The sequence below is a fragment of the Porites lutea genome, chromosome 14 (assembly GCF_958299795.1).
Source record: "Porites lutea chromosome 14, jaPorLute2.1, whole genome shotgun sequence".
Taxonomy (NCBI): Eukaryota; Metazoa; Cnidaria; class Anthozoa; order Scleractinia; family Poritidae; genus Porites; species Porites lutea.
In genome coordinates this window covers 16,489,115-16,498,494 of record NC_133214.1, presented here as the reverse complement: position 1 = coordinate 16,498,494, position 9,380 = coordinate 16,489,115, and the positions used below count along the sequence as shown (strand labels likewise).

At 40.3% G+C, this 9,380-nt stretch overlaps 1 pseudogene; it reads right to left on the bottom strand.

The window, feature by feature from the left end:
* Nucleotides 1–335: 335 nt before the first annotated feature.
* Nucleotides 336–9,054, bottom strand: LOC140923992 (dynein axonemal heavy chain 7-like; annotated as a pseudogene).
* Between the last annotated feature and the right edge of the window lie 326 nt (nt 9,055–9,380).

The following is a 9,380-nucleotide window of genomic DNA, read 5'->3' as shown; positions in this document are numbered from 1 at the left end:
GTGAGGGGCCCTGGCTCCCCCAGCCCCTTCCCCTGCGGGGGCCCTGGACGGGTTAAACTACCGTTCCATTATTTAAAATAATAGTTGCAAAATATGACACTTATACACTGGTCCTTCAATAGGCTAGTTTGAGTATCAGGCTTTTCTAAGGGGCTACGAGACAGGAGATTTTCGCTTATCTTTTCCCTTTTTCCTCCAGAAACGCCTGATACTCAGGCTGTCAATAGGCCTTTAACAACTTCCAAAAACCAACCCTCACTTTCAAAACGAGACCAACTACAGAAACAGTCCTCATTATAAAAATGACTTTTTTAATGATAATATAGATAGCTCATTTCACATCTAAGTTTTTTCCCTGACTTGACGCAACCCGCAAATAGACTGAGGACAACCTCGTTCCCAGGGACGGGTAGGAGAGAACCCTTAGAACGAGGTTGACCAGAAAGTTGCATACCTTTGCGAGGGAAAAATGTGGTTTCCGCAGGCGCTGGAAACGATCCACGATCTTAAACTTGCAGGGCATTGAGGGGTAGAGTAAGATCACTACACTAAGGAGGTTACAATCAACGGTAAGTTAAAGAGACAGACTATTTTCTATTTCATTTTGAACATTTCATTCAGCTTCGTACCCCGGACACCCAGGCCTCTCGGTTAAAACTGGCGTCAGGAGAACAGGAAGGTCGCCTATGATTGTTACGTATATCTCGTTGGTTTCGGCCATCGCCGCGTAAAGGATGAACAAACAAACTGGCGTCGGTAAAATAACCTTCGTGTCTCTTCCGAATTGGAGGGGAAAAACCCTTGACTGAGAACCTCTTTGACGATGACTCTGAATGCCGCGAGGATTGTGAATATAATAACGAATGTAATAATCATTGTAGTATAGTAGTGAAAGTGTTTTTGCAGATGTCGTGCGATGAATATCCCTTCAGACCAAAAAGTTGAAAAAAAATCTTGCGGTAAAAGGAGGGCGGAAAGTTAACAACTTGGTCAAAATTAATACACGCCCCGGAATATTGTTAAATCCATTCCTTACTACAACCGCTCAGTATATTTACTACTTGTCAGTACTAAGTACGTAAGAACGTATTTACAGGGTACAGACCATACTTGTTCCTACTCCAGCTTGAATAAAGCAGACAATATCAGTCGGTTCTAAATTCAGGATATAAATTTTACCACCATAAACTGAATGAGGACTATATACAAGTTGTACGTTAATAATTCTGCATATCACACTTCTTGAGTGCACGTTAATACTGCATGTAACACTTCCTTAATCATCCAACTGGCAAAGAAGAGCCACACCACGCATGATCCAAGGGGACTGTGGCTGATCAAATGGCAGGCGCATGTCCAACACAAAGTTAGTGGAGTGGCCTGTGGTAGAGAGCGTACCTCTCCTCTCGCTTGTTTTGTAAACAGGGGAGACAAAATGCGGCCGGTCAACAATGTCTTCCTTCTTGCAGGGTTTGAGCCACATAACAGGCATGCCATCATACAAAGCTTTCGGATGCGACCCTGCAATCACTCTCTTTTCTCGATCCCATCGACATCCTTCCGTGAACAAGCCGTTAACAAAGACACCGTCCTTGGGTGGAGTTTCGTAATTATCGTCGCCAAGAACCTCGAGGTCAAACGTTAGGAGATCAATAGGAACGGTGTATTTTTTGGCCCCTTCATCTGCTTTGATCCCCGTAAGAAGGCCTGAGTGAAGAAAAAAAACAGATACCCAGAACACGGGAGACGCTCCATTGTGACATTGTCATACCACTCTTAAAGAAACTTGAGGCGAGCAATCAGATCATTGATGTAACTGCCAAGTGGTTTAGGAGATGGCTAGGACTTCTTCATCCACAGACCAGGGATTTTGCCTTTAAGGATGCCGCTCGCTACCTCCTCTAGTTCAGAGGACATAACAACCAGGCCCTGTGGAACAATGTTTAGGGAACATATAAAAGGTCGGGTAAACCGGGTTAGTGAGTCCCATGCCTAAACACGCAGCGAAAACAACATCCTGTAAGTTGCCTACCCCATAACAAAGGAGCAAAATATATACCCGCAGGGAGGGGTGACAGGAAACGGTAACATGTCTCGGGTACATTTCCTAGAGACAAGTGCAGTGTGCAACATGTCGTCCAATATCGCACACAGATGAACGCAACATGATTTGAAATAACGGAGGTTGCCTAACGTACTATTTCCACCTTAGGGGAAACTGTATTTACTGCTTTCAGTCAGCGACAGGTTCGAGAGGGTCCAGTAATACAGTCAACTCTCTTTAAACAGACATCAAGAGTTAGTCCCTGTCTTATTTGACCCTCTATGCATTGGACACCTAGATTAAGTAATTTTCAGTCATTTTCTCTGACTCTCTATAAGGCGCGCAGACACTTTCCGTCGCAATGGCCACGATCTGCCTTAGAGACTGTAAAGGAATAAAGATTCTACTTCACGTTTAGTCAAAACTACAAACAAGAACACTATAAAAATAGCTATTCAATTTATCTGAAGGTTCACTCACCTTAACAGCTTTCTATATGTTGATAAGCGAAGATCGCACGACTTCTCGTTAGCCTATTAAACCTGACCATTTCCTGCACCAGTACCGTGTTCATACTCTGCGTATAGGTGGTGGGGTATTTCCGCAGTGCCGCTTCCGTGTCAAAGTTCTTGTGTAAAATATCTTCAGCCACCCCAAACAGTATCTCGTCGCCGGATTTTCCACCTTTGGCGGAAGTTCGAGACTCCGTCAAAAGGATGCTGTTGAACAACTGTTGGGTTTCCTGTTGGTTCTTACTGATGTCTGCATTTGGCGTGCATTCCAAATACCTCAGGATGCGCAATGAACGGAAGGCTGCGTCCGTACTCGATGTACGATGCGTAGTCGCCTTCTTTAGGAGCAAAGTAGCTGCCTCTTGGCGAAAACTTGTAGTCTTCATTGTCTATGATGGCCGCGCAGAAGAACTTATCCTGAATTGTCAACAGGGTTCGTCCACCACGTTACACGGCCTCTGTAGTTGCATTCTCCCGTGAGGTGGCTAAGAGGGGTAAACTGGACGTCCTGTAACGCAAAAACATGCACCAGCGCACATTAAAACAGTAAGGACGAAACCTATATACAGGCGATACGCTCTGACCGAACACCTCTAATTAACAATTATTCCACGAGCGCGCATTGGCTGTAATCATTTCATATCCAAACAAGCGCGAGTGGAATGATTGCCTTGTTAAAAACGCCCACAAAATATCGAGAATTCTTCCCGACGTTATTTGTAAAAACAACCGATTATCAGTTTGTTTCTAATTTTGAGCAGACGCGTACGGTTACCATTTTTGGAGAGCATGGTATAATGGCTCATATACCATAATGGCTAAGCCAATCAGAGCTATAGAATAGCATTATCCAATGATTCAGGTTTTAATAATTACCTGATAATGATGCCATTCTGAATAGACAAACCGTCAGTTGGTAGCCCAGCTTGTTCCAGTCCCTTATCTTCACAGGGTCTCCGAAAGTCTCCGGTCACCGAGAAGTCATTCGAACAGGGGATGCTGGTGTCACGGAAAGCTTTCACCCATTCTGCAGTTTGTTGCTGAAAAGAGAAAATACTTCCTTAAAACAAGAGAAATCATTAGTCTCGCTTGCGCAAGCAGCGAGACTCATAATCGGCCACACGTTTTTCTTTGTATTTAGGACACAAAAGGGGGGGTAACGTAAAAGAACACAACGAAGGCGTGAAAGGGCAAATTAAAGAGGAGATCAAGGAAGACATAAACAAGCTCGGCAACGATGGTTTTAATGTCGAGGTCAAGTTGAGTTCGAGCAGTACGCGCAGAGACTGTCTCGAAATAACCGGTATTCCGGTCGTACCTAATGACAGCCCAGCGTTGCTGGTGAAGGAAATGTCTGAGATGATTATATATGGGAGTGAACCTCAACGAAAACGACATATCGATCGCTCATCGTTTCCCGCCAACGAAGAAAGTGAGAGATCGACTAATTGTCAAGTTCACTTGAAGAGAGAAAAGAGACGAAATTTACAGCAAGAGGAAAAACTTAAAATCTAAGCGGACTAAAGATCTCCCGTCTGTGGTCTGCGAGCCGGAATCTGCGGTGTTAAGTCATAAAGCACAAATTCATGTCAATGAAAGCTTAACGCCATACAGAAAACGACTACTGAACAGAATCTTACAATTCAAGCGCGACCACAACTACAAGTTTATTTGGACGGCTAACGGTAAAATAATGCTGAAGAAAACGGAGAGCTCCACTACGAAATGTTTCGTAACCCATGGGGAATTCGAAGAGTTTCTTGAAGAGCTCAATTAATTAGCTATCCGTTTAATGACTTCTTTAAACTTATATTATTACGGAGGCGAAAATGGCTGATTACCAGGAAAACGTAAGTAGTTGTTGACCATTTTATGATTTAACTGATAGAAATTTCATGCTATGGTTGGCAGCTGGCTGGATAGGCGTCATGATCTTGACCTTTACGATCTCCTCCCAAATCCAAATAAATTGGACGAGTGCGACCCAGATTTAATGTTGAAATAATACCCCCTGCTCAGAATATTATTCAGTCCGTAGCTTTAATAAAATGCTTGTAAATTCAGACGCAAAATCTTTTTCAATTCTTCACTGTCATATTAGAAGTTTATCTAAAAACCTAAATCTATTAGAAGAACTATTATGCTCCCTTGACTCCAAGCTGGATATACTTGGAATTACAGAAACTAAATTCGGTGAGAAGTCTATTTCTAATGTAAACATCAAAGGTTATAATTTTTTTCACACGGACTCGCCAACAAACGCAGGTGGAGCTGCTTTATATATAGCTAATAATCTTAAAGCTGTACCTAGGCCTGACATTAAATTTGACGTAGCGCTAGTTGAATCCTGCTGGGCAAAAATTGATGCTGATGAAGGTAAAAAGATCATAATAGGTTGTATCTACATAGACTACGAGTAGTCACCCATTTGTCCTCAGGGATAGTAGAGCGAGCGAAACGCGAGCGCGCGTGAAAATCACCCCACGCGAGAAAGGCGACTCTCTCCCCGCTGCGTGTGGCTTTTTCTCGCGTGGGGTGATTTTCACGCGCGCTCGCGTTTCGCTCGTTTTACTATCCCTGAGAACAAATGGGGGACTACTCGTAGTCTAGTATCTACAAGCATCCCACTTGTAATGTTAGAACAGTTTCGCAACCAACTAAATGATATAATCAAAATAATTAATCCCAATAGACACGAAATTTACATCTTTGGAGATATGAATATAAATTTCCCGAAATTCAATGAACATACTCAAACTGAAGAGTTTTTAGATATGATTTATGCCAATAACTTCTTGCCGATCATTCTAAACCTACGAGGCTTACTGATCACACAGCAACACTCATTGACCATATATATACAAATTGTTTACAAAATTTCACAGCAGAAATCCTGACAATTGATATAACAGATCATCTTCCGATTTTCTGCTTAGTCAGAACCCAGCCTACACGGAATAATAGTAACAAAAAATATTTTCGAGACTACTCTAAATTTAATAAAGATCTATACTTAGATGATAAAAAATTGATTGATTGGCACGAAATCCTCAACCCAGAAAAGAATCTAAATGAAAAGGTACAGGAGGCAATCAATACCCTGAATAAAATTGTAGACAAACATGCACCTATCAAGCTGGCTAGCCAAAGCAAGCACAGGCAACTTAATAAGCCATGGCTCACTAAGGGTATCCTAAAATCGGTAAAAAGGAAACAGAAAATGTACTTATTATCAAGGTGTCTGTAAAAGCAAGGTGTTCACATGGCCAGAACTGATTTTACTAGGGGGTTCCATTTCCGGGGTAAAGACACTCCCTCGTTTGGTCTAGACAGGGATGTTACGCTGTACAGGGTATGGGTTTCAGCGTCTTGAGTCTTCCCCACTATTTTGCATCTTTAACAGGGAGTGTTTTTGAACTGGAAGCCTTTAAAAGAGTACGTGTGAAGGCTGCAGGTTCCATGAAATTAGCATGAAATAATTACCTAATTCTGTATGCAACACCAAACTAATCAGAGTTACAGTTGAACCTTGATTATCTGGACTTTTCAATTATATACACTTGTTTTGCTGGTCCCGTTTTTCATGAATATTTACCCTTTAAGCCTTAAGAGTGATCAGCAGTCAAGTTTCTCCTTGTAATATGAATGCCTTGTAAAACAGAGTGGTCACTAGCAAGGCTGCTGCCTAATGGGTGCCCGGTTGCCAGAGGTGCCCACGATTTACTCTTGGGTGACCAAAATTTCAAACAGGGAGCCCAAACTGCCGCCTAAAACATATGGGTGTCCAGCGGCATGGTTGCTCAAAAAAATAGGAAAATAGGAAACTCAGGATTGAGAAAATAGGAAAAATAGGAAACTTTGCATTAAAAAATAGGAGAAAAATAGGAAAATCAAAAGTACTTTTGTCGACAAAGATAGCTTCCCTGCACCTCATAAGGGTTATAATAAAGGCCCAAGTCCTCAGATTCTATGTTCACAGGATTTAGATCAACTTTCGCGGCTAAGAAGGAGTGAAAATGATCAGTAACGTTTAGTTTATTGGCTCAGTTACGCGGTATTAAATCAGAATGATATGATTGACTACAGGTCGGGTGTGGCTCTATAATCAAAGGTGATCATATGGAAATTCCCTTCAAGTTGGCGGCAAATCTTTCAAAAGCTTTGAAGAGTGAAATTTCTTACGATTGAGTTGTCATTGAAGGATATACAAAAACGTCCTATGGAAAGCTTTCCTTCCATTAATCTGCAATCGGTGGCTGGTTGAGAATATGCTTGTTTGAGTCAAAAGACCACATAATTTTAAGTACGGAACTGGGCTCTCCGCGGTGTATGCAAAATGACACTGATCTATTTGGTACCAGATTGTAAGTGTGTCATGGTTAAGTTCTAAGAAGAACATAACACTCTGCTTAGCTATGACTACCAGACCGATTTTGCAACCAAATTATTGGATCCTTCACCAGTTGCTTAGGTATAGCTGTTAACAAGGGCTCATCAAGAGAGCTAGCGCCATAAACAACACTTGAGTCTGTTCTTTTCATGTGGCATCCAGAATCAGCTAGTGATTGGTTTTTTAAACAAGAAGCTGATTGGATGATTTATCTGGCCTATGTTGTGAGAGGACAACTTGATCCTGTTTTCAGTTTCAAAGATGAACATAAAAGCGAGCAAGACTTCAAAATAAAATACAACATGTACAGATACTGAAATGCAGTTTCAGTGGGCTATACAAAATATTTAACAATTATTCCTTGAGTACGAATGGGCTGTGAGTCAATAGCGGCCAAATGACTCAGATGCCATGAGGGCGAGAGGAATAATTGTTTTTGTAAAATCCAACTAGTTGGTCAAAAATATCCAGAATACAAAAAATTTTACCCAGTTAAAGCTAGACTTTAATCCTTTTTTGCCGCCAAAAAGCCCGCACTTTTCGCTACTAGTGGGCTATAACATATAGCCTAGTAGTAGCTCAACCAATCAGAACGCAGCACTGATAATAGACCACTAGCTGGATTTTACTAATATTCAAGTCATGAGGACGATAACACTACATACAATACATGCAGGTGCACGAGAAAATTATACAAAAAGTAACCAAAAAAAATGTTAACAGAACTCTAATCGGCAATAGAGGTCATGGAAAGAACAAACGCAACTGTCATTTTTTTGAATATTAGAACATAAAGTCAACATGTTACTTGCTTTATGATAAATTTCACTCAAAAACACATACAACTATAATTCCATTTTCAATTTTGTTACAAATTTTGGCTTCACCAACTAAAAAATAGGAAAAATAGGAGGTTTAGTTTAAAAATAGGAGAAAATAGGAATAGGCTCAAAAAATAGGAAAAAATAGGGACTGGACACCCTGCTCTCAGGCTAACTTCCACCAAACACAAATTCCCTGCTCATTCTGCACTTTTGAAACGACAAAGGAACACATTGTTTGATCGTCGGCCATAGGCAAAAATATATTACCACTGATAAAAGGTAAACAAACAGCACTTATGTCTTGAAATTCGCTTCTGTGACTTCTGCTGCAGAGCAGTTGAAGTTTATCGTCTGAAAATGGTGTCAAATGAATAATTTAACAGTCTTTGAAAAACCTTCGATAAGAAAATCATGACTTTTCCTTCAGCATAAGCATAAGACCTTTCCTTCAAAGTAAGTCAAAAGAAAATTAATAGTATTCGCTGCATCTTCTTTGCAAACAAAAGAGAAAGTCCCACACTGTACTTTACACTATTAGAAATCTTAAAGTTAGAGAATATCTTTAAATTAAAAATTGGCGCTCTTGTGCATAAAATTCAATAACAAAAAGGATACAACTCCTGCCGTCTATGACTTAGTTCAACCGGCTTCAGCTGTCCATAATTATAACACTTGGCATGCCACTAATCAAAACCTGTGCAGACCATTTTCCAGAACTAATTATGGCCTAGCAAGGTTTAGTGTAGTGGCATCACAGACCTGGGAAGCAACACCTATAAAAATTAAGTGTCTCCCCTCGAACAGTTTTAAAAAAGAATATAAACTCTTTCTACTTGACAGTCAGGCATCTTGAACAACTCTAATCTGTTAATTAGCTCTATTTATTCAATTATTTAATTTAAAAATTTTTTTATACATGTAAGTACTGTATAACCTCCACCCACTTGTGACCGTTCTGTGGTAGTAGCCAACTTAAAATCTTCGCTCCTTTGGCTGCTACACACTCTTTTCCTTTGTTATGTTTAATTCAATGTATAGTTAGCTCTGTTTTTACTTCTTCTTTTTTTTTCTTATTGTTGTTGTATTGTAATTGAATAAGTGTGAATAAATGAACTTGAACTTGAACATGGACAGTCCGTTGCGAGTCTCGATTCTTGACTCAATTGGCGATTTATTTACTCTAAGAAAATTAGGAGAGTTGTTTACCTTGTCTTCAGGGTCACCTTCTCTTGCTGATCTTGTTATCCAACAGTCATTCCTGTGAGTTGTTTTGCAGGTTGCCATTCTATTCCACTTCACCAAGAATTTCAAATATGTGATGCAATGTTGTCAATCACTGAAATAAAAAATTGACAAAAATTAACCTCATTTGACATAGCATTTTAAAAAATGGAACTTGTATATGAGTTTTTTAGACACCTTATCTCATGTCAGGTCAGTTGGTCAGGTTAAGAGTCCATAATTTGTATTTTGAATGGAAATTTAACTGCTTTTACATCCTTATTATCAAGGTGTCCATAAACGCAAGGTGTTCACATGGCCAGAATTGACTTTACTAGGGGGTTCCATTTCCGGGTGGAGACACTCCATCATTTGGTCTAGACAGGGAT